Raw genomic sequence first — 26,640 nt, 5'->3', positions numbered from 1 at the left:
TTTATGTTTTACGTTAGTTTGTTTATTCATTATGAATGAAAAATATGAATGAAAAATAATAGTTTGTTTACTTGCTGTAATAAAAAATAGTAATAAAAAAAACAGAAAATAGAAAATGGTCTTCTCAAAAATAGTTTATTTGCCCGAACTACGCGGGTTTGATTCTCACCAGATGTGAGATACGTAGGCAACCCTCATCGGGTCCAACCCCTTTTTGCTAAAAAAGCCAAAAACGAATAAGTAATAAAATAAAAAAAATATGTCATAAATAAGTCGGGTGATGTCCAACCCACCTTTTGCTAAAATAGCCAAAAACAAATTAAAAAAAAAACATGTCAAAATTTCAATTCTGTCATAAAGAGTTCGGGTGATGCTGTTTTGTCATAAATAGCCGAATGTTCTCGAAAGGGACGCCGGAAGGCTGACTTTGCATAAACAGTCACTTTTTGGGTCATGTTTAGGATTTTTGGTCTAGTTGACCCACACAGCCCTGTAAATCTTCGTCCCTGAGGCGCTGAAGGGCCGTGTTTGCAACACCAGATTTTATTGTAATTTGAAAAGAAAAGAAAACAAAGAGTCAGCGGTCAAGTGAATACCGTTTGAATTTTAGTCAAAATAGGCCGAGCCAGATTCGGCCGCGTCTTAAACCGTTCTTGCCGAAATAGCCTTAGAGTATCTCTCAGTTGTCGAAAGGTTATTTTCGTAAAAGAACGGACAAGTTTGTAAAAGTGTCATAAAATAATCCTCCCCGGCCTCAAAATTCATATGGAATTTGGAAGGGGCCACGTTTGCAAAAATAACCATTTGGTTAAAATTAGCAAACGGAGGAAGGAAGTTGGCCATTTGTTTTGAAGTTTATAAATCTTTTGACTAGAATATGCGGGTTGTTTGATTCTCAAGTTTGTGGGTCATCTTTAAATCCTTGAAACCCAGTTTGTTTTAATTTTTTTTTTTAAAAAAATGTGTTTAGTATTGTTTATCTTTTATTGTTCCGAACTACGCAAGGTCTGATTCATGCGGGGTCATGATACGTAGGCAATCTCCATAAGATTCGACCACAACAAAAAATATATATATAAAAAAGAAAAATGAAATGAAAAAAAATGATGAAAAAATAATATGAAAAATCGAAAAATGATGAAAAAATATATTGATTTATAAGGACCGACTGAGTCCATTCTAACATGTTCTGTTTTGAATTGTAAAGAAAGTTGAGGTGGTCGGTTTGTGGTAAGCGGCCAACACAAGGTCCAAGGAAAAATGACAACTGACGTCGAAGCTGTTACAAGTGCTCCAGAGACTCAGGGTCGGAGGGTTCAACACGAGTCTACTATGGTTGAGGAAAATAAAATATTGAAACAGCAAATGACCGAAATGTGTCAAGCAAGGGCCAGTGGTCAAGGACAGCCTCGTCATGAGTCACAATTTGCGACACAACAAGAGCGGTACCACGCTCCTGAGTACCACTCGTACTCGTTTGATCTTCCTGCAAATATTGAGAAGCCTGCTCGAAAGATGGTACAGGAATAAATGGCCCAAAGAGTGAAAAGCTTAGAACAATGGTTGAAAAACATGCAAGGGTTGGCAGGTCAAAAGAGTGTTGCCTTCAAAGATCTATGTATGTTCCCCGATGTCCACTTGCCGCCTGGTTTCAAGACACCCAAATTTGAAAAGTACGATGGACATGGAGATCCCATAGCCCACCTGAAAAGGTATTGCAATCAACTGAGAGGTGCGGGAAGAAATGAAAAATTGTTGATGGCTTATTTTGTGGAAAGCCTTACGGGAGTAGCCTCCGAATGGTTTATGGATCAAGACACGTCTCGCTGGTATGTCTGGGATGACATGGCACAGGCCTTTGTCAAGCAGTTCCAATACAGCATCGACATTGCTCCAGACCGCATTTCCCTTTCAAACCTGAAGAAGGAACCAAGTGAAAGGTTCAGGGAATATGCCATTAAATGGAGAGAGCAAGCAGCTCGAGTTACGCCACCCATGGATGACCCCGAGCTAATAACTGTCTTCCTTCAAGCGCAAGAGCCAGATTACTTTCAAAACATGGTGTCCGCAGTTGGCAAATCCTTCTCGGAAGCAATCAAAATGGGAGAAATGGTAGAGAATGGTCTTAAGACAGGCAAAATTATAAGTCAAGCAGCTTTAAAAGCCGCAACTCAGGCTGTCCGGGTTGAGTCTGATAATCTTAGCGACACAGATGAGCAGATTGAAGAAATCATGATGACATCAAGGTCTAGAAGAGGTCCGAGGAGTACATATCGAAGGTATGAGCAGCCTCCTCAGATTTTTCGTGGCTCCCCTGAGCAGTATTATCCACCTCAGAACCCTCGATACTTTATCGCTCCACCTCAGTATGTTGTCCAGCCACCAAAACGCCCCAGGAGGCGAGCACGAGCATCACAAAATCTCCAGAAGTCTCCACAAAATTTTCAGGTGCCCTATAACCCACATCCAAGCCAGAGGTATAAAGGGGAACAAAAGTTGAAAGATAATTTTACACCAATAGGAGAGTCCTATGAAAGCTTATTTGAGAAGTTAAAGTATCATGACATGATTGCACCTATTCCTCCAAATCATATGGACCCACGTGCAAGAAGCTTTGACCCGTCTAAAAGGTGTGAATACCATTCCAATGCCCAGGGGCACAATGTTAAAAGTTGTCGGGATTTGAAAAGAGAAATAGAAAGGATGATCTAGGAAAATCTGATTGTGATCCAAGATAGTGACACCCAGAATATCGCGCAAAATCCTTTACCTGCACATCACGATGCACACTTTGTGGGGAAGACGCCTGGCGACATGGAGTTTGAGAATCCTCTCGGGAGCTTGCTAACTGGAGATAATGATGCCGAAATTGGAGAAGGCTCTACTGATTTTGATGAACAAATTTGTGTCTAAATGTCAGGCCTAAGCTTGTTCTGTGATCCAGATTTTATTTGTTTTATTGAGTCAAACCCTTCTATCCCTCCATTCTGTTTGTATGAGTCTTGTCTGTCTGTCTTGTGGCTATTTTCCATTAGCCGGGTTATTTTAGGGTTTTACTCGGATTTTAGGTTGCTTGTTTAGTTGGCAAACCCTTCCATCCTTATTCAACAAAATACAGTTTGTCCTATTGTGTCATTCTAGTTCTAATGACATGACATGCATGCGAAAATTTTGGCCAGATCTTAGAAACTGATTAATCTTGAATTGGATAACAAAAAAATAATAATAAAAAATAATAATAAAAAAAACACTTTTAGGGTGAATAAATAGTCGAAGTACTTCGGGTAAAATTCACCTTCCAATCATTGTGAAGATCGGGCTTGAAGAAGGATCAATTGAAGTTTGTTGTAAGGTTTGACATTAAGGGATGGAAAGTGTCTTGTGATCACGACACACCAAGAAGATAGCATGACTGGCATTCTCGAGGCTAGGAGGCCCTTTTTCTGCTACCCAAACACTTTATACCATTTGCTACCCATTTTGAGCCTGTGTTATTTTTCTTTGACTACCCTCTTTTGGAATCAAGATTAGAAAAAAAAAAGAAAAAAAAAGGAAACAAAGAGTTTTGTCAGAAAAAAAATCCATGTCCCAAGAGTACAAAATGGGACAATTCTTAGAAAGTTCAGAAAAAAAAAGTTTTGTCAAAGGTCCATGCCCTCAAATAATAGAAGCTGGGGCAAACAAAAAAAAAGGAAGAAAAAAAGAAGAAGAAAAAGAGAAAAGGAAAAAAAAAGAAAAAAAAGAGAAAGAATGATGAAAATAGTTTAGGTCAGATGTTTGAACTACGTTCGACCTGATTCCTTAAAAAAGGATACGTAGGCAGCCTCACGGTTCGGTCCAACCAAATAAGAATTTAGGAAGAAAAAAAAGAAGAAAAAAATATAGAAAAATCGAAAAACAAAAATCCCCAACATCTAAAACTGGGGCAGAGATTTTATTTCACGTTTGAAAGAGTCGATTCCAAGAGTTGTAAGTCCACAACCCCCTTTTCTTTGAGTTTATTTTGAGCCTTCATGACGTCCTTTTTTTCCAACCCTATCCAAAATCCTTCCAAATAAAGACCTCCTGATATGCCTTCAAGAATGCCAAGAGAAGCATGCAATGAGCAACGGTTGTCGTATGACGTAGAACACCGTCGAGTTTCTCATAAAAAGGGAAAGAAAAAGAAAAGAAAGGATTGTATTAGTTTGATAGATCAGGCCGTTGAGTCCAAAATGCATGTCATGATCATTAAGGCTAGTTATTGAAAAAAAAATTCTTCCTTCTGTCCTTCTGACAGGAGCATTTTTTGTTAATATTTGTTTCTTTGCGTCATTGTGTCCTTCACCTGAGTTAGTCCTTCTCAAAACAAGAAAGAAAGGATTTCAAAATCTGCTACCAGCTTTTCAGTTGTACAAAGTAAATTTGGCTAGCAAACTCAGTTGTTAATGTCAACATGCCTTGAGGATTCATACAAAGGCTCCCCCAAAAGACTCTTGTTAGCTTGCTTGGCGCAAACAAAGATAACTTGTGATTCTCTCTGAGACAAATTTCTCAAAAGTAGGAAGTCATTCAAGACATCAGAAAAGGTCATCTAAGAAAAGATCTCCAGTTGGGATAATGCTGATTGAGCCAGAAATACAATGGTACCGGGTGTGAAACAATTAGGGTTGATTCAGAGCAAAAGTCTCTTGAAGCCGACTCAAGCTGATTGAGCAGAAGCCAAGCTGCACAAGACTCAAGGCCACAAACCGACCACCATTTTTAAAACTGACAAATTTCTTTGTATAAAACAGGAACAAAGTGGCGCAGGGAAAGTGATTAAAAAAAATGAAAAAAAAACAACAAAAAAGAGAAGAAGAAGATAACCAAAAAACAAAAAATGACCTAGTCTGATGAACCTTCTCCTAGGATCAAAATCTTAGTCTGACGAATTTTTCTCCTAAGATAGAGACCTAGTCTGATGAACCTTCTCCTAGGATCAAAATCTTAGTCTGACGAATTTTTCTCCTAAGATAGAGACCTAGTCTGATGAACCTTCTCCTAGGATCCAAATCTTAGTCTGATGAATCTTTCTCCTAAGATACCCAAAAAAAAGACCTAGTCTGATGAACCTTCTCCTAGGATCAAAATCTTAGTCTGATGAATTTTTCTCCTAAGATAACCAAAAAACAAAAAAAGACCTAGTCTGACGAACCTTCTCCTAGGATCAAAATCTTAGTCTGATGAATTTTTCTCCTAAGATAGAGACCTAGTCTGACGAACCTTCTCATAGATCAAAATCTTAGTTTGATGAATCTTTCTCCTAAGATACCAAAAAAAAACAAGACCTAGTCTGATGAACCTTCTCCTAGGATCAAAATCTTAGTCTGACGAATTTTTCTCCTAAGATAGAGACCTAGTCTGATGAACCTTCTCCTAGGATCAAAATCTTAGTCTGATGAATCTTTCTCCTAAGATACCAAAAAAAAAGACCTAGTCTGATGAACCTTCTCCTAGGATCAAAATCTTAGTCTGACGAATTTTTCTCCTAAGATAGAGACCTAGTCTGATGAACCTTCTCCTAGGATCCAAATCTTAGTCTGATGAATCTTTCTCCTAAGATACCCAAAAAAAAGACCTAGTCTGATGAACCTTCTCCTAGGATCAAAATTTTAGTCTGACGAATTTTTCTCCTAAGATAGAGACCTAGTCTGATGAACCTTCTCCTAGGATCCAAATCTTAATCTGATGAATCTTTCTCCTAAGATACCCAAAAAAAAGACCTAGTCTGATGAACCTTCTCCTAGGATCAAAATCTTAGTCTGATGAATTTTTCTCCTAAGATAGAGACCTAGTCTGACGAACCTTCTCCTAGGATCAAAATCTTAGTCTGATGAATCTTTCTCCTAAGATAACCAAAAAACAAAAAAAAAGACCTAGTCTGATGAACCTTCTCCTAGGATCAAAATCTTAGTCTGATGAATTTTTCTCCTAAGATAGAGACCTAGTCTGATGAACCTTCTCCTAGGATCAAAATCTTAGTCTGATGAATCTTTCTCCTAAGATACCAAAAAAAAAAAGACCTAGTCTGATGAACCTTCTCCTAGGATCAAAATCTTAGTCCGATGAATTTTTCTCCTAAGATAGAGACCTAGTCTGACGAACCTTCTCCTAGGATCAAAATCTTAGTCTGATGAATTTTTCTCCTAAGATAGAGACCTAGTCTGACGAACCTTCTCCTAGGATCAAAATCTTAGTCTGATGAATCTTTCTCCTAAGATACCAAAAAAAATAGAGACCTAGTCTGATGAACCTTCTCCTAGGATCAAAAAAAAAAACGTTTGAATTTGAAAAAAAAAGAGTCATTTTTAGTTTTCTTAAGATTATCAATGTTTAGTTTTCTTAAAGCCAGGCGCCCACCTGTATAACGAGAGGAATACATTTCAGTCTTTTCATTTCAAGTGTTGAAGCCGGGCGCCCACCTGTATAACAAGGGAATACGTTCCATGTCTTACCAATAGGAGGCGCGCTTCCTAGCTTGGCTTTTTTCAGGTTATATTTTATTTTAGTAGACTCACTTCCTAAATTGAGATTTTACTCGTAGGAGATGCACATCCTAGTCTAGTCATTAGTTCACTCTCAGCATTGCATCAGTAGTGTCGGTGGGTTACGATTTTGCTAACGACTCACAAACCTCCCTAGTGCAAACTGGGTTAGGAAATTTCATTTGTGTTGTTTGTTTTGGTTGTCAGGAGCCTGCCTGTAGAGCGGAGGTTGTTATATGTCAAAGATTGAAGAAGTTAGGGGTCCGCCTGTAGAATAGAGGAACATCGTTCAAGGTCAAGCTGTAACCCATTGGAAGGCAGAAGGCTACAACAAAAATCCCCAGCATTCAGTCCAAGTTAGAAACAACAAGAAGCTCGCCTCAAGAATGCGAGTCAACAGTCTGAGATAGTCAACAAAAGCTAGTCACAAAAACAAAAACAAGAAGAGAAAAAAGGCAAGCATAGAAAAGAGAAAAACAAAAAAGAGAAAAATACGGAAGTGGAGAACAGATGTGGTCTGCTCAAGAACTAACACCTACAACTAGCAAGTATCAAGGTTCAAATCCAAAGTCTGTATGAAGCACCATTCAAGACTCAAGACCAAGTTTCAGAAGACTTAAGAGATAGGAATCCTTGTAACTAGTAGCTGATAGGCTTAGTTAGTCTTTTTCAGTTTTCATTTTTGTTGTAATGACAGGACCGCGGACCGGAACCTCAACGGAACGGCACCTCGATCGGCTCTTCACCTCGGTACACTCTACCATCTCTCTCAGCTCCGAACTGCACGTGGCCTGATTCCTGTATAACCAAGGATATGTAGGCAGCTCAGATACTAGGGCTCGGTCACACCCCCTTCCTTTCCTTTAGTGTAGTCCCTCCAAATAATGGTCGGGTCAAAAACATGTCTAGTCGTTCTTTGTCGGAAAACTCTTCGTGTTTCCAGTCAAAGAGGGGCAGCTGTAGACACGTGATTTTTGACTCTCCCCGAGAATTTTCCCATTTTTAGCGCGAATATGTGAAATTGGGTCTAATTAGTTATTTTTAACTATTTTTACTTTATTTTCATCGCAAAAGAAAAATTACAAAAAATATATATATAAATTTTAGTTTATGTATTTCTCATAAACTTGAAAAAATACAAAAAAATGTACTTTATTTTTGTACTTTATATAATTTCGAAAATTACCAAAAAATATAGTTCTATTAATGTTTTGTAGTCATTTTTATTTTTGAAAAATACAAAAATATTACTTTATATTTTATCTTTATATAAAAACGAAAATTACAAAAATAGTTTTATTAATATTTTGTAGCTATTTTAATCTTGAAAATATAATAATATAGTTTTGTTTTAAATAATTAGTCTTATTTTAGTAGCTATTTTGCTTACGTAATCAGTTGAGCAACGTCGTGTTCCTATTTCTCGGGTCCGGGCAAAAGAATAATATTCGGGTTCAAATTACCCGTTTTTAGGCCTAATTTTCGGGCCTAGCCCATAATAATCCGAGTCCACCACACATGGGGGACAAGCGTGGGGAACACAGACGAAACACGATACACGGGGAACCCCACCACGCGTGGGAGACACAAGTCTTGAACCCCACCACGCGTGGGGCTCATTTTTCTTGGCAAATCTACACAAATACACGGAAGTGGGATTTTTGAAAAAAGGCAAGAGACTGGAAAATTTTTAGAGGGGATACTGTTCATCTTCTTCTTCCTAAAAGAAGAAGAAGAAACCCTAGCGGAACCCTACCACCTCCAAACGACCACCTCCATCGACACGTCCAAGCACCACCAAACGACCACACTCCTCCTCCTCCTATCTCCATCACCCCGTCGCCATAACCAGCCCCAACTCCATTGTCTTCCTCACCGTCAAATCCACCAGCTTCCTCGACCCTACTGTCACTCATCGGCGAACACCACCGGACAACCCCGACCGTAGCTGTTTCACCATTTTCAGTCCAACGAGCAGCTGTTGCTGCGTGCCAAGCATCTGTGGCTGCGTTTCTGAGCAGCTGTTGCTGCGTGTCTTAGCCTTTGTCGTCACGGACCACCGTCCACTGCCTATCGACCACAAGTGACGCCCAGCTCTGGTCGTCTACCACCATTGCTGCCCGCTACCAGCTGAACCAGCACGACCCCCACGCCTCAGTTTCTATCCAACAGCAACTGCTGCTGCTTTCCCGGCGTCACGCCGCCCCGTCGACCTACTGCCGCTACCTGCGCAGTCCTCGACCATTGCCCAGACGAGACCCCCACTCCCCCACGTCGAAAACACTACCACCAAACGGGCTCATTACCAGCTCCCTCCATCGCCCAAATAACCCACTGCCCGTCAAGGTCGTAGAGAGAGAGAAGGTGAGCGTCGAGGTCGTTGACAATCTTGGTTCGAGTTTTCGTTTCCGTTGAGGTCGTCGTTGTTCGTCGAGGTCCGTCACGTTGAGGACAAAGAAAGGTCCGTTCCTATCACTCTCTTTTATTGATCCATAGATATATTACACGATTCCGTGAGTTTTGGAATCTACTATGATCCTAATGTTGATCATTGATTGTATTTTGTTTAAGTTGGGTTTTAATGGTTGAACTATGTGTTGAATGCTTTATTCAGCATATTTCAAAAAGAAAAAGAAACGAAAACATTACAAGTTTGAGGTCCAGTTTTATTCTCTCTTTGTTCTGTTCTTGCGTGATTACATTTTTAGCCGGAGTGATACTTGAATCTCGAATGAATACGTGATATTGCTTTAGTCGTAAAATTTCCATCTTTTGATTCTCTGTTTCAGGATTTTCCCTTAGCATGCTTCTAAATTTCTGTGATTGAATGATGTAGCGTGAATTTAGTTTGTGTATGAATTATGAAACTGTTAGTTCTCATGAACGAATGAGCCTTGATCGTTATTTTTATTAATTATTTTCGGTCGTTATGAACATTCGTAGCTTACTTTAGGCATGTATACAAATCATCATCGTGATTAGGGGTACGGTTCCCATGACATGGTTACAATGCCTAAAATTCGGGGGTACATTTTATGTAACCCGATTATAATGACTTTAAGGTCTTAGTGAATAAATTAGGATTTTTTAGAGGCGAATAAAGTAGATAATCATAGTTGTTTTTAGGCTTGCCTTTAATAAAAATGAGACGAGCCTCGACACACAAAAAATGCACAAGCTGCGGGGCCCTCCAAACGTGTCTATTAAAATACTTAGAATTCGGGACAGGCCGTTTAGCGAAATTCCACGGCCTTACCCAAAATAATAATACGCTAGTCGCTTTAGGCGCGCCTTTAATAATTTAATTTTCTTAAACTCGGGTGCACATTTATGTGACCCAAATCCAAATCTCAACGAAATCGAAATGTGTCTCTAATCACGGGTACATTGATTGAGACGTGGTCTGAGAAGCATTTCTATGACGTTGCAAATTCTTTTTTAATAATAAATGAGACGAGCCTCAACAAACAAAAATGCACAAGCTGCGGGGCCCTCTAAATGTATATATTAAAACACTTAGAATTCGGGACAAGCCGTTTAGCGAATTTTACGGCCTTCCCCAAAATAACAATACGCTAGTTGCGTTAGGCACGCCTTTAATAATTTATTTTCCTTAACTCTGGTGCACATTTATGTGACCCAAATCCAAATCTCAACCGAGTCGAGATATGTCAAACAACTATGGGTGCATTGATGTAACGTGGTTCGAGATATGTTTCCACAACGTTGCAATTCTTGATAAAAATAACATTAAATGATAAAAGCGGTTAAAAGTTAAATTTTGCACATAGGTTCAACATGTATTAAATCAGATAATCAAGCCAAATATGACAGTTGAGCAACCGTGCTAGAACCACGGAACTCGGGAATGCCTAACACCTTCTCCCGGGTTAACAGATTTCCTTATCCGGATTTCTGGTGGGCAGACTGTAATATGGAGTCATTCTTTTCCTCGATTCGGGATTAAAATTGGTGACTTGGGACACCCTAAATCTCCCAAGTGGCGACTCTGAAATAAATAAACAAATCCCGTTTCGATTGTCCTTTAATTGGAAAAACTCCCTTGTACCCTCTCGGGTACGGAAAAAGGAGGTGTGACAAAATGTGAAAGAGTTTTATAGTTATATGGAATAGTTTTTTTTTACTAGAGGCGAAGTAGTATTTAAATAATTACAAAAATAACAAAAGTTCCTAACATGATTGCATATGATCATTAACCGAATTAAGTATGATAACATGATAAAAAAAAGATAAATTTTATTTTTAATTAAAATTAAAATTTTAAAACTTTATCTATAAAATCAAAATTATCTTTTAATTAAAATTTCGTGTATATATATATATATATTATTTGTATTTAACTAAAATAGTCAAATATAGAATAAAGTTACCATATACTATTGACATTTATTAGCTTGCCACTTGGCTTAACCACAATTCTAATTATTTATGGTAATTTTATTCCTTTAATATATATATAGATTCCAACTCCAATCCAGTTATCAACTTTATCAACGTATTGGCCCGAGAATACAATCCCTCTGTTAACACTAGTGCTGTGGTCCAAGGCTCTAGAATCCCCATCCCCCCCACCCCACCCCAATATACTCGGTATGCTAGAAACCACTTAGGACATACTCCCTCCGTTACAAATTAGATGAGGTATTTTCCTTTTTAGTCTGTTCCAAAATAAATGATACATTTCTAAATTTGGAAATAATTCAATTTTAAAGTATTTATTTTACCAATTTTCCTTTTAATGAAAAGCTTTTATAACCATACAAATGTCATGACCCCACAAAACTTTTACTCCTTAAGCTTTTGAGATCACAAGTTTCAAAAGTTTTTTTTTCTTCTTAAATTCCGTGCCGAGTCAAACTAACTCATTTAGATTGTAACTGAGGGAGTAGTAATTAAGGTTGTAAATTGTGTGTTACCAAGGGAAATCGTGAATGGAAATGGTTTAATTTGTGTTTCTATTTGTTGAATGTTCATACATTTGATGCGAGGAAAGAGAACTGAAGGGTAAGAGGAACATATAGCTAACATAAAAACGCCCTATAAGATAGAACTACTTAGGAACTGCAAAATGGTGACCTGGACCTCTTATGTGCTTGAATCATTCTGCCTAATTCTAATGTAGATCCTACTAGCCAGTTTGGGTCTATAATCTTTTCGAAAAGATAGTGGGCACTTGTTCAAATGTCTATACTCCTAATTAAGGGACATATATTCTCACTGTATCACAATTTGTGAAGCCGACACTATTTTGTGTATTGGAAACAGTCTCTCTGTCCTTCCAGATTAGGGGTAAGGATGTGTATATCTTACCCTCCCTAGACCTTACTTGTGGGATTACATTGGATTGTTGTTGTTGTTGATGCCCTCATAATCACACTCGTAAAAAACTCAGAGATGTTAAGATTGTTATTATATTTAATGGGTGGTGATTTCCTTGTTGTTTAACTCTGCTTTGACAGTTATGCTCAGTCACATCAGTTCAACATATATTTTAAAGTTTATATTCTTTACCTTGAGAGCGTTGGCGTAATTGGTAAAGTTGTTGTCATGTGACCAAGAGGTCACGGGTTCAAGCCATGGAAACAGCATATTGCAAAAATGCAGGGTAAGACTGCGTACAATAGACCTTGTGGTCCGGCCCTTTCCTAGACCCGCGCATAACAGGAGCTTAGTGCACCGGACTCCCCTCTATTCTTTCCTAGACCAAAATTATGCACACACACCAGATATGCTCAATGATGCCTAATAGATGTTCCTTTTAGGTGAGAACAGATGGTACTAAGAAGAAAGTTTCAAGGAATATATAATTAGTTCCAGCAATTTCCAGAAATCTAGACGTTGCAATGCCAGATTTATGGAATAAAACCCTTTCTGTTTTTTTAATTCTTTATGTTCTTTTTTATCTTTTTTTTTCTTCTCAGAACAGCACTATGATTTGCTGAATACACCTTTGCAGCTTTGTGTTCTTTTCTGCTATGATATGCATCTGCACTGAGTGCGCTCTCTCTCTCTCTCTCTCATCTTATACCATAACGTTTCAAAAAAAAAAAGTGGGTTAACATTTGCTTTTAATCTCTTTATTGGTGGTTCACTTTTTGCTCAGTTTCCTTATTCTTTTGGGGGGTATATTAACAGGCACGGAAGCTATTGCTGGATCCAGCAATTCATGAAGAGTTCACTAGACTGAAGGTAAGTTCTGGACTTTAATTTTAATTTCAAGTTGAAATGTATATAGAGGAATTTGATACACTTATTTAGTGGTTCCATACTTTAACTTCGTTGTGCTTCCATGTCTCTATGATGGTTGGCTGGTATTCGTTATTTACTGTGGACAGTGTTCTGTTGGTGACATAGTTACTGGTTGCCTTTTGAATTGCTCTATGAGCTCTGATGATGCATCCTTTTGCCAATGAATAAAGCATGTTGGTGCTTAAATTTTTGGATGCTTTTGGCATGTAGTTTAGTTGACTTTCTCATTCTTCCTTCATGGGCTTGCTTGCCTGATTGCACTCTTGCTTACATCTTTTCTTATTTTGCAATGCCAGAATTTGGTTGAGGAGAAGGATAAGAAAGTGAAGGAGTTGCATGCAGGGGCGGATTTAGGGGGGCGCAAGGGGGTTCACCCGAACCTCCTTCGCCGAAAAAATACACTGTATATATAAGGCAAAATCTGTTTTTACCTCTATATATTAAGTTTTGAACCCCCTTAACACAATCTAAAAGTGTAGTTTAGTGGTCAAGGGGGTTCAAAATCTACATAAGGTCATGAGTTCAATTCCCACTAGGTACAAAAAAAAAAAATTTTGAACCCCCTTCATGGAGATCCTGCCTCCGCCACTGGTTGCATGATAACATTGCTGCAGTCAATTTTACCCCACAAAGCAAAATGGGGAAGATGCTAATGGCTAAATGTAGGACACTGCAAGAGGAAATTGAAGAGATCGGAAACCAGGCTAATGAAGGAAAGGTATTAGATGATTATATGATCAGTGAAGTGTGTAAAATATATAATTCATTTAGTTCACAACTGAATTTAGAGATGGAAGGGACTAGTCTATTCATAGGTTACCTAGTTGCTTAGCTTGGTTTTTCCAGGTTTGTACATCATACATGTGAGATGTTACAGATGGTCTATTTCTTCACTTGCAGATGCATGAATTAACAATGAAACTGGCTTTGCAGAAGTCTCAGAATGCTGAACTCAAAAGTCAATTTGAAGGTTAATGTTCTCTCAAGTTGCTTCATAAATACATCTCTGTTTGCCTTTTGATTGGGATAGGAATTTTTCGTTTGCTGCTTGTTTTATTGTGATTGACTAAGTGGTAAGCAACCCCCACTTCCAACCAAGAGGTTGTGAGTTCGAGTCATCCCAAGAGCAAGGTGGGGAGTTCTTGGTGGGAAGTATGGCGGGGCTCTATTTGGAAGCAGTCTCTCTACCCATGGTAGGGGTAAGGTCTGCGTATACACTACCCTCCCCAGACCCAACTTGTGGGATTATACTGGGTTGTTGTTGTTGTTGTTGTTGTAATCCGTTTGGTACAACAGGTTCCAGATATGATCAGTGTAATTGATAGTAATATTTGTGAGGATGTTTAGATTTTTATTAAATAGGATGTTTATATTTGCTTTAAATGTTGAAACATTTGGTAATATTTGCATATACTCCTGTGGTTCATAACATTACATGAGTAGAGGCATACTCACTCTTAGATTATGGTTCTTTGTGGAATTTAAATGCTTCAGTAAGTATTGGACAAGGAACTATACCACATGATTCTGTAACGACCCGACCTGTCGTTATAAGAATTAGCGTCTCGTTCAACAGCTTAAGACCTCGAGGAGCTTCGTAATACGCATTACGACTCGCATGTATGGTCAAGTTTGATTTTTTCGTAAGATTCGGAGTTAAATTTAAAGAAAATCAAAATCTTATTTTTGAAGCTCAAATGGAAAGAGTTGACCGAAGAGTTTACTTTTGAGAAAATGACCCCAAATTGGAATTTTAATGATGTCAATAGCTTCGTATGGTGATTTCGGACTTAGACATGTGTCCAAATTTGGATTTGGAAGTCCATAAGATAATTCGGCGCATTTTGGCGAAATAAGATAGTTGACGTGTTCTAATTATATTATTTAGTATGTGGAAGAGGTCTATTACCATGATGGATGCCAAATGGATATGATAGCAAGTGTATGAGGCATACTATAAGATATATGGGGTCTAAGTAAAGTCCTAAGCCTAAGCCAAGTTGGAAAATTTCATAATATACTAAAATTGCAAATGAGTACGCACAAGACCTCACTTTGGACGAGCATATCTACATGGATATAACGAGTTGTGTGATGAACAACCTATCAAATTAAAGCCCTTTGAGTCTAGTTTCCAACACTTCAACCCTTTTGTCATTTGGATATTCCTACAAGAAGTTATGACCAAATTACCAAAGGTTGGCGGAGGAGCCTACGGATGCGACGCGTCCGAAAGAAATGGCTAGCAGTGAAGTGCTGCCATCGCGACCAGATCGCGTCCGAAGCCCAGAAATCTGGGCCAAATACCAAACCAGGGGAGATAGTATTTTTAGTGTTGAGGGTTTAGGTTTTGAGGTGAAGGGGTCATTTTGAGCTCAAATCAACCGAGGTAAGTGTTCTATACCCGGAAGTGATTACGTTTCATGAATCTATATCAATATTCATCGTTTATTTCGGATTTGGATGAAAGAAATTGTGGTTTTTGTAAAACTTTTCAAAAATAAAAATTTAGGATTTGAAGGTCTATTTGACATCGGAATTCGATAATTTTTGTATGGTTGAACTCGTATCGGAATGGGTTGTCGGATTTTATGAGTTTCGCCGGATTCCGGGACGTGGGCCCCACGGACAATTTTTGAGCTAAATTTCAGATTCTAGAAAATTTGTAAATTCATATAGAATTAGTTCCTACGATTCGTGTTGAGTATTTTGAATTGTTTATGACTAGATTTGAGAATTTCGGGCACGAATTCGCGAGGCAAAGACTTATTGGAATTTTGAATTGGTTGCAAAGCGAGGTAAGTGTTTGGTCTAACCTTAACTTGAGGGATTAGGAGTTGTGTCCTATTTGCTATGTGTTATTTGATGAGTACGGCGTATAGGCATGGTGACGAGTATCTATACGTTGGTGTCAAGCATGCCCGTGAGTCTTATACTATGATTAATGTGATTCCGTTTCGTATTGTTTATGCTCTATATGATAATTTCTATTGAGGAGTATAACTTGTGGAAGTATTATGGTTAATTGTTGAACATGGTAGAGCGTTGGCTCAAGTTGAGAATTGAGAATTGAATTGTTGAACATTGTAGAGCATTGGCTCAAGTTAAGAATTGAATTGTTGAACATGGTAGAGCATTTGCTCAAGTTAAGAATAGAATTGTTGAACATTATAAAGCATTGGCTCAAATTGTGAATCGAGTTGTGAAGTAAATGTGAAAAAGAGAAGAGGTTGATGATATTATCTCCCTTGCCGGGATGTTGTTGCTTTGATATTCTCTCCCTTGCCGGGACATTATTATTCATGATATTGTTTCCCTTGCCGGGGTTTTATTGTGATATTTTTTATTTTCCCGTGCCCAAATTGCTTTGTGATTGTTGTTTGGGTGAGGAAGAGTGATAAAGCACGAAGGGTTATGCCGTGCACATTTATATTATTCATATGGTGAGGAAAGAGTGATAAAGAACGAAGGGTGATGTCGTGCACATTTATATTATTCATATCTGGGTTTTGATATGATTTCAGGAAAATTGATTTAAATTGCGAATTTTATTCCCTAGCAGTGTGAGGGTTCTTATTATGTTGTGATTTTTGTTTAACGAAAATATTTAGAAGAAGAAAGAAAGGAAATAGAAAATTTCAGTTGGCACAATGTGCATATTACTTGTGTACGGAGTTGAGGACGAGATCCTCGTACTTTTACATGATGTGGAATATTTAAACCGGGCTACAAGCTGCGGTGGATGTCATATAAGGATGAGGTCCTTGTGATGAATATGGAGTCATGCCTGTTAGGCTTATTTGAAAATTCTTGTATGAAATTATTTGTGCATAATTTGCCAAATTTGTGTCAGAATTATGGAGTTTTAACCTACAAGGTAGATGCTCGCCCAGGTGGCATTAAATGATACTCATTAATTCGGGTAAATAATTATGAGGTCTTCAAGCCCCGAATCTCGCTATCGGTATTGTGAAGATTTGAAATGAGATTATTGTTAAGATGAAGTTAATTGACGATTTTGTAATTGAGTATGAAAGACTGTTAAGACCAGAGTGACCCAGAAGGGTGTTCCATTCAGATGGTCAAACAAGTGTGAGTTGAACTTTAGAAGCTCAAGATTGCTTTGAATATGGTACCAGTGTTGGTGTTACCCACATGTTTAGGATCGTACACCGTGTAGTGTGATGTATATCGTGTTGGACTTGGTGCAATATTAATGTAAGACGTCGGAGTAATTGCTTATGCATTGCGACAATTGAAAGTCCATGAGAAGAATTATGCATTGAAAATTTGGAGACACTACCTTTACGGCGTGTCATTCACAGATCATCGCAGTCTACAATATCTATTTAAACAAAAGATCTCAATTGGAGGAAGAGAAGATGGATGGAGCTGTTGAAAGGCTATGATATCACTATTTTATATTACTTATGAGGCCAATGTTGGTATTGCTTTCATGTTGGGTTACGTTGATTGGATTATGTATATGTTGTTAGGAGTTGTTTTGGTGTTACTCTGACAGGTGGATAGGTCCAATTACAGGGGAGACTCTGCCGAAGTTTCTAAAAAATTTGGGATATTGAGATGTGCAAAGAAAGAGATAAGTTACGTTGTGTATGTGAGGACGAATGACCCTGAGTGGGGGAGAATGTAACATCCCGAGAAAAATTTCAAAGTATTTAAGCGCTATTAAAAAAAATTGGACCATTTTGAAAATATTTGGAGAGTAAGAAATTTGGTTTTAAAGTTACAAATATGGATAAAGGAAATAATCTCAACTGAGATGGTGTTGTCGGGCTTGTGTCGAATGCGGTAACATGAGATCAACCGAGAGTATGTGTAAAGTAAAATCATCAATTTGCCAACCTCGGAATAACTCTTAGTACGTTCGAGGACGAACGTTTGTTTAAGAGGTGGAGAATGTAACGACCCGACCTGTCGTCATAAGAATTAGCGTCTCGTTCAACGGCTTAAGACCTCGAGGAGCTTCGTAATACGGATTATGACCCGCATGTATGGTCAAGTTTGATTTTTTTCGTAAGATTCAGAGTTAAATTTAAAGAAAATCAAAATCTTATTTTTGAAGCTCAAATGGAAAGAGTTGACCGAAGAGTTTACTTTTGAGCAAATGATCCCAAATTGGAATTTTAATGATGTCAATAGCTTCGTATGGTGATTTCGGACTTAGACGTGTGTCCAAATTTGGATTTGGAAGTCCATAGGATAATTCGGCGCATTTTGGCGAAATAAGATAGTTGACGTGTTCTAATTATATTATTTAGTATGTGAAAGAGGTCTATTACCATGATGGATGTCAAATAGATATGATAGCAAGTGTAAGATATATGGGGTCTAAGTAAAGTCCTAAGCCTAAGCCAAGTTGGAAAATTTCATAATATACTAAAGTTGCAAATGAGTACGCACAAGACCACACTTTGGACGGGCATATCTACATGGATATAACGAGTTGTGTGATGCACAACCTATCAAATTAAAGCCCTTTGAGTCTAGTTTCCAACTCTTCAAACCGTTTGTCATTTGGATATTCCTACAAGAAGTTATGACCAAATTACCAAAGGCTGGCGGAGGAGCCTACGGATGCGATGCGTCCGAAAGAAATGGCTGGTAGTGAAGTGCTGCCATCGCGACCAGATCGCGTCCGAAGCCCAGAAATCTGGGCCTATAAATACCAAACCGGGGGAGAGAGTATTTTTAGTGTTGGGGGTTTGGGTTTTGAGGTGAAGGGGTCATTTTGAGCTCAAATCAAGTCCAAATCAACCGAGGTAAGTGTTCTATACCCGGAAGTGATTACGTTTCATGAATCTATATCAATATTCATCGTTTATTTCGGATTTGGATGAAAGAAATTGTGGTTTTTGTAAAACTTTTCAAAAATGAAAATTTAGGATTTGAAGGCTATTTGACATCGGAATTCGATAATTTTTGTATGGTTGAACTCGTATCGGAATGGGTTGTCGGATTTTATGAGTTTCGTCGGATTCCGAGATGTGGGCCCCACGGACAATTTTTGAGCTAAATTTCGGATTTTAATCTAGAAAATTTGTAAATTCATATAGAATTAGTTCCTACGATTCGTGTTGAGTATTTTGAATTGTTTATGACTAGATTTGAGAATTTCGGGCACGAATTCGCGAGGCAAAGACTTATTGGAATTTTGAATTGGTTGCAAAGCGAGGTAAGTGTTTGGTCTAACCTTAGCTTGAGGGATTAGGAGTTGTGTCCTATTTGTTATGTGTTATTTGATGAGTACGACGTATAGGTATGGTGACGAGTATCTATATGTTGGTGTCAAGCATGACCGTGAGTCTTATACTATGATTAATGTGATTCCGTTTCGTATTGTTTATGCTTTATATGATAATTTCTATTGAGGAATATAACTTGTGGAAGTATTATGGTTAATTGTTGAACATGGTAGAGCATTGGCTCAAGTTGAGAATTGAGAATTGAATTGTTGAACATTGTAGAGCATTGGCTCAAGTTAAGAATTGAATTGTTGAACATGGTAGAGCATTTGCTCAAGTTAAGAATAGAATTGTTGAACATTATAGAGCATTGGATCAAAGTGTGAATCGAGTTGTGAAGTAAATGTGAAAAAGAGAAGAGGTTGATGATATTATCTCCCTTGCCGGGATGTTGTTGCTTTGATATTCTATCCCTTGCCGGGATGTTATTATTCATGATATTGTTTCCCTTGCCGAGGTTTTATTGTGATATTTTTGATTTTCCCTTGCCCAAATTGCTTTGTGATTGTTGCTTGGGTGAGGAAGAGTGATAAAGCACGAAGGGTGATGCCGTGCACATTTATATTATTCATATGGTGAGGAAAAAGTGATAAAGCACGAAGGGTGATGTTGTGCACATTTATATTATTCATATGGTGAGGAAAGAGTGATAAAACACGAAGGGTGATGCCGTGCACATTTATATTATTCATATGGTGAGGAAAGAGTGATAAAGCACGAAGGGTGATGCCGTGCCGCACGATGTAGAATTTCGTGCCGATTATATTGATTTTATGGTGAGGATGAGAGTAAAAGCATGAAGGGTGATGTCGTGCAGTATATATTATTCTAATGGTGAGGACGAGAGTAAAAACACGAAGGGTGATGCCGTGCATTTGTCCTTGATTTTCCTGATTCTTGTTGATAATTGAGTTATGTTGTCCTTTACGTTTATTTACTAATTTTCTGTTGTTACTTGATTTTATTTCGATGTTATAGATTCCCTTATCCTATTTGCCTTGTGTTTGTTGCTTGGGTGAGGAAGAGTGTAAAACACGAAGGGTGATGTCATGTATTGTTTTGGTGAGAGAGTGTTAAAGCACGAAGGGTGATGCCGTGTATTATTTTGGTGAGAGAGTGTTAAAGCACGAAGGGTGATGTCGTGCACTTGTCTTTGTTTTCCTGATTTTTATTGATAACTTAGTTACGGTTTCTCTACATTTAATTGTTGGTTTCCTGTTGCTACTTGTTGTACCCCGCACCATGATCTCCCTTTCCTATTTTCAATTGAATTGTGGTGATCCTCCTATTTATTTGTTGTTCTTCTGTTATTATTCAATGTCCCCGCAGCATGTTACCCCTTCCCATACATAACTGTACATTGTTCTTCTTTTCCGCTGTATATGATTTAACTGTACAGGTTTATTTGGTAGTCTGGTCCTAGCCTCGTCACTACTTTGCCGAGGTTAGGCTAGACACTTACCAGCACATGGGGTCGGTTGTGCTGATACTACACTCTACACTCTTTTGTGCAGATCCCAGTGCTATAGATTTCGGACCGCAGTGAGATTGTTGTTTCTTGTTCATCAGGCGACCCGAGGTAGTTCTGCAGGCGTCCGCAGGCCTTGACGTCTCCTTCTATCTATTTTCCTGTTTCTTTTATGTAATCCCAGAGATAGTATTTTGTTATTTCTTTCAGACCTTTATTTGTAGTACTCTTAGACAGTCTGTGAAGTTGTGACACTAATCTTGGGTAGATTTGTTATGGAGTGGTATTAGCAGGATTATTATAACTTGAACTTGAATCTTCCGCTTGTTAAATTTTGTTAACGAATTAAAAATGGAAACAAGGCAAATAATTCAGTTGATTGGCTTGCCTAGCTTTCACTAGTAGGCATCATCACGACTCTCGAGGGTGGAAAATCCGGGTCGTAACAGATTCACATGCATATCTTCTCTGTACCCAGAAAGAAACCAGCTGCTGTCACCTGATCTGTGTGGTTACCATATATCTGCATGCCCTTATTCATGCGACAGTAAAGTCATGCCAGACATAAGGCATGCTTTTACATAGAATTGAGTCATATCATAATCAGAGAGACCTGCCCATCCCAACTGAGAAACCATTAATTCCTACACTGGTTCAGCCATTAACCTGCTCTTGCCAGTGCTCACAATTTGTTTGTAGATTAAAGTAGTTTCTTCGTGCACTATGGAGAAACTGGGCTTTTTTATGGATGGGTCTTTATGCCTTCTCTGCCTTGGTTTCCATCTTCTTCTCCCCCTAATATCTTGCCAACAGTGTAGTTTACTTCTGTTATGAGAACTTGTTTTAATGAAGTCGAAGCAGGTTGATGGTGGATTGTAGTATTTGACTTTTCACATTCATCTAATTTGTGGGGAAAAAAGAAACATGACATAACTAGGCATCAAGCACCCTTGTTGCTTAAGGTATCTATATCTTTGCTAATTTTGTTGTAGAGTTTTCTTGACATGTGTTCCTTTTACCTTCTTGCTCTCATCGGGATTCCTTTTTGTCTGACCTAACCTAACCAGTTTCAGTTGATTTGCCATCGTTATTCAGAATGCAATGATGAGTAGATTGATTCACTCAATTTCTTACAATTTTCATTCGCACTTGCAGGCCTGTGCAAGCAGATAGAGGGACTGACAAACGATGTGGAAAGATCAAATGAAATGGTGCTTTACACAGTTTCCATTTTATCTAGAGTGAGTCAGTATTAGGATGACTTTTGAAGGATGTGGAGTTTAATGGTTTAATCGTATTTGTCCTAGGTACTAATCTTGCAAGAGAAACTTGAAGAGAAGGATGAAGAGATCAGTAAGCTGAAGGTAGAGCTGAATGAAAGAAACACAGTAATGGAGAAAACCGAATTAACTCCTGATAAAACTGCCAGTGATGAGGGAATGACAGCTACAGAAGCACAGGCAGAGAATGAGTAGGTAGGCTACTGGAATTAGACTAGTGCTATTTGTATGGTAACACATCTTATTTTTCCTTTCCAAAAAAAATTTTGTTTGGTCAATGCGTTCGGGGCTTTACCTTCATATGTAAAGCTACTCTTTATCGATCAATTATTTATCCATAAATGGGACAACAAAGCAAATGGAAGATGAAGCCGCCGACCTGACAACAAGAACACTCATTTCCAAATGCTCTTGTAAAGTAACAAGGCATGACCATATCTACTCAACTGATAAGCTGCAGACAGTCATACCAACTGGTAGCTGCAGTTCGTGTATTTAGTTCCCTATCCATCACACCAGCACCAGTATGTTCTGTATTGCCCTTTTTTGGGGGTAACATTAGAGAAATGCAGAACATTTTTACAAGTACTAAGTTGCAATTTGGCCGATGTGTTATTGTGCGGCACTGAGTGTTGTTTGTTTTGTAAAGTGTAGCCAATCTTGCTGTGGCGAAGTGCATCGTTAAACCTCTCCACCTTGCTTTTTCCTCTTCAATTACGCAGTAAGCATGTTTCGTTTCAATATATAGAAAGACGACAATACTGCGGCCTAACCGGCAAATGGGATTCAAAACCAAACTGTCGTCCCGATTTATGGTCATTATTCTATTGATTTTGATATTTCCGACAAAGATTAAACTAATTTACTAACAATATATTTTTGGAATTTCTAAATTTTAATTTCGTCATATTAATAAAAATATTAAAAAAATTTATTAATCAAAGCAACTTTACAACTTTATATTCTATCACAATTTAGGTGTCTCGTGGTTTTTGAAACAAGATTGGACGTGATTCTTTTGTACTTTAACGAAACTCCAAGAACTGAAATGTTGAAAGAATTTTAAGCTTTTCATATATTAAATTGAAATTATTTTATGGACGGTCATCCAACTTATAAAAATGTCTTAACAAAGTTACTTTTATTTTGTTTGGGACCATAAAATCACATAATTATTGCTTTTTTGACTCAAAAAAATAAAGGACATGCATTTAGCTTATCATATTAAAAAAAATACACTTTTTCATATGAAAACTCATTTAACACGTCCCTTATACCCATTTAATTTACACGATAAAAAATGCATCTAATTTTAAAATAACAAGTTCTAGCCCGTTTGGACATAAGAATTTTTTCATTTTTGTCAAAAAAAATTCCTTTTTTTTTTTTAAATCAGTGTTTGGCCATAAAATTTTCAATTTTCACTTGAAGATGAATTTTGGAATTTTTTGAAAATTTTAAAAATTCAAAAAAGTTGTTTTTCCACATTTTCACTCAGATTACTTACAAAACTTCAAAACCAATCCAAAATTATATTCATGTCCAAATATAACTCTAATTTTCAAATATCATTTTCACTTGAAAAAAAATTCACTCTTTTTTGGAATTTTACAATTCTTATGTCCAAACGCCCACCTAGTTTTTAACAATGTAAACTTATATTAAAGAGGATAATTTGCAATATAGTTAAGCCAAATGGTGAGGACGCATGGAAAAATTAGGACAAAACTAATTTAGACAAAGTCAATAAGAATTGTGATTAAAAATTTTGAATTGACTAGTAAAAGATAAAGTTTTAAATTTGAATTCAAAACCAAATATTTAAAATCAAACATAGTAACAATAAGATCCACTAGATAATCCCATGATGTACTATTTTAAAGTTTAGATAGTCTTATCGGATATATTAAGTCTTTCTTTCATACCAAACACACCCTTAATATACTATAGTTAATAAATACAATCAGTAGCATTAATCAACATTCAGTTATTTAAATTCAAATGTAATTTTTTTGATTGATAACCCATAACGGGTAACGTTTAATAATTCAAAACAATTAATTAAATCAAAGTGACTTAAATCCATTAACAAGTGCCTGCATGTACTTAATAAAAGGAGGACAAAATACAAAATTAGCCTATCAGCCAACGGTTTGCATTCGTTAGCTGAAAGTGTATAATATATATATACTAGTATGGTATGCCCGTGCATACACGGGGCCTAACGTGAGTATTGAATAATCTCCCGGAACTTAATGAACTTTCATTGGATTAAACAACATATAAATAAGCATTTTATATAGCATTTTTGTTTTTAGAAATGGAGGCATCTGAGCCAGTATCATCACATTTGCTATAAGAGAAACATTTTTTAATCTAGAATCTATCGTTCTTCATTTATTAAATGAAGAAACTTCACAAAAGATTTTCTTTGAATCTACAACACTTATCAATCTGACAACAAGAAGGAAGAAACAATAATCATATTCTTTCGAGAAATGTTTGGTATGGATCAGAGTCCATGTTTCGGTTGCCAGCTTGTTTGCAAAATCATTCATTAACTGAGTCCGTGGCATAGGAAGTTGCTGTAGTTGTTGAGATTTTTATCTTTTCCATACTCCTTAACACTAAGACTTGAACTAATTTTCTTACTACTCAAATCATTTCCTACAAAATTAAAATTATTGAGGAAGTGAACATCTCTTGTAAGGAGAGAGATTTTAATACAGCAGGAAGAAGAACTAATATGCTAGAATTACACCAATCCCATGAGTGTTTCTGGTAGACCTTGATAGCGTATATTAGGAAATCATGGGCATTGCCCGAATCCGATTATTCTTCACATACTTACTGATTTGTTGTCTGTGAACGTTACTGAGTTAAAACAAAATTCAGGAAACTGTTAGAAGAATAATGAAATATATAAAATAGTAAAGAATCAGAAATATTCCGAGTCCACAATTTTCTTGTCCTTCCTTAAGGAATTTTAATCCCCTCACACGTTGCCAAGGTAATGGATTAAATCCTCCCAGAATAAAACGGAATAAACCTTCCTGCAACAGTGGCAATACAAACTGCAGGATACCAACGAACTCAAAGAACGGAGCAAAATCACACTTACGAATTTGAGAGAGAGAGACTGCGAATTAGGATGCAGTATATTCAGAAAGAATGAAGTTGTAGAGTCTTTTTCGTATCTGGAAGATGCAGCCTTGCCTCATAATTTATAGGCAAATATCAGAAGAGGTGTCTGGAAAGGTGCCTTTTCAGAAAATACGCGGCCTGCCGCGGTTCTACTGCGATCGCGGCCGAACCGCGGCCAGAGAGCTTCTCTGAATCTAACTGCCGCGATTCTACCGCGGTCGCGGCAGAACCGCGGCCAGTAATTAATTATTAAATAATTAAATAAATTTTGTCCAAAAATAATCTTATCGATCATTTGACAAATCCAAATCCAAATCCAAAGCCGAAGCCGAAGCCGAGCCGAGCGAGCGACGACGACGGCGCGAGGGTTCATTCTCTTCAACTCCTTTTAAGAGCTTTAAGAAGTGAATCTATATATAAGCACATAAATGTGATTGTCCCTCACCAATGAGGGACAAAGTGCAAGACAAAAGTTCACTTCTTCAAATTTTCATTTTCCCTCCATTTTATTTCCCTCCATTTCCAATTCACACTTCTTCTCTTTTAAAGCCCAATGGCTTAAAGTCCAACAATCCCCCACATGAATGGGAATGGCTGTATCAAGAAAGATCATAGATGAAAGCTATGTGATTTTGCAAGTAAGGATTAATTGCATCTGGATAAGTAGGTTTCCCTTTGAACTTTCCGTAGTGAACATATGTCGGATATACTCGGTCAATCGGTAGATTTGATATCTTTGAACCGTCGAACTTTAGTGTATACCTAGACAACCATATGTCACACAACCAACCCTTAACCGTCTTTTGGTTCTCATTGTTGTGTTCGTTTTAGCCATGAATACCGCCTGGTATCATAAGTGCGTAGAGAATTGGCCTTACAGAATTCTCATTGAAGCGACTTCTTCTTCACACTTACGTAGGTGATTCCTAAACGTGTAATCCTTTAGATTGACATTATTTGATAAATACCTCATCAAACTTAGGTAATCATTAAAGAACGTGTAAAGTTCTATCCTTGTTACTGAACATTGTCTTCATCACGAGAATGGACCAAAGATTTTGTTTTGACAATGTTGAACCGGTCAATCACAACTTTGTTTGAGCTCCTTGAACCTAGATCTCGGAACATCCAAAATTTTAGGTAGAGTTACCGCCATGTTGACTTGTCCTCGGCCATAGTCCCATTCCCTTAGATGATTTCTCAACTCCCTCTCTAGTTAAGCCTTTTGTAAGTGGATCCGCAACATTATCCTTTGATCTTACATAATCAATAGTGATAATTCCACTAGAAAGTAGTTGTCTAACGGTATTATGTCTTCGTCGTATATGACGAGACTTTCCGTTATACATAACGCTCCCTGCCCGTCCTATTGCAGCCTCACTATCGCAATGTATGCAAATAGGAGCCAAAGGTTTTGGCCAGAACGGAATGTCTTCTAAAAAATTCCGAAGCCATTCAGCTTCTTCACCGGCTTTATCCAATGCTATAAACTCTGATTCCATTGTAGAGCGAGCGATACATGTCTGTTTGGAAGACTTCCAAGATACTGCTCCTCCACCAACAGTAAACACGTATCCACTTGTGGACTTTGTTTCTGATGAGCCGGTTATCCAATTAGCATCACTATATCCTTCAATAACCGCAGGATAGTTATTGTAGTGCAAAGCGTAGTCTTGGGTATACTCCAAATATCCCAGAACTCGTTT

General features: G+C 37.7%; 1 long non-coding RNA gene and 1 pseudogene across 1 annotated transcript; both read left to right on the top strand.

Moving 5' to 3' along the window:
- The window catches only part of LOC104217924 (FKBP12-interacting protein of 37 kDa-like), a 120,041-nt pseudogene that overhangs the window by 26,221 nt on the left and 67,180 nt on the right, over window positions 1-26,640 (top strand).
- Window positions 13,437-21,895, top strand: LOC104227761 (uncharacterized). Its single transcript, XR_011406250.1, has 5 exons — window positions 13,437-13,494; window positions 13,677-13,746; window positions 20,557-20,621; window positions 21,666-21,721; window positions 21,818-21,895. It is a non-coding gene; the product is annotated as an uncharacterized lncRNA (long non-coding RNA).

Source organism: Nicotiana sylvestris, chromosome 3, assembly GCF_000393655.2.
Source record: "Nicotiana sylvestris chromosome 3, ASM39365v2, whole genome shotgun sequence".
In the NCBI taxonomy this organism is placed as follows: Eukaryota; Viridiplantae; Streptophyta; class Magnoliopsida; order Solanales; family Solanaceae; genus Nicotiana; species Nicotiana sylvestris.
This window is presented reverse-complemented; position numbering and strand designations above follow the sequence as displayed.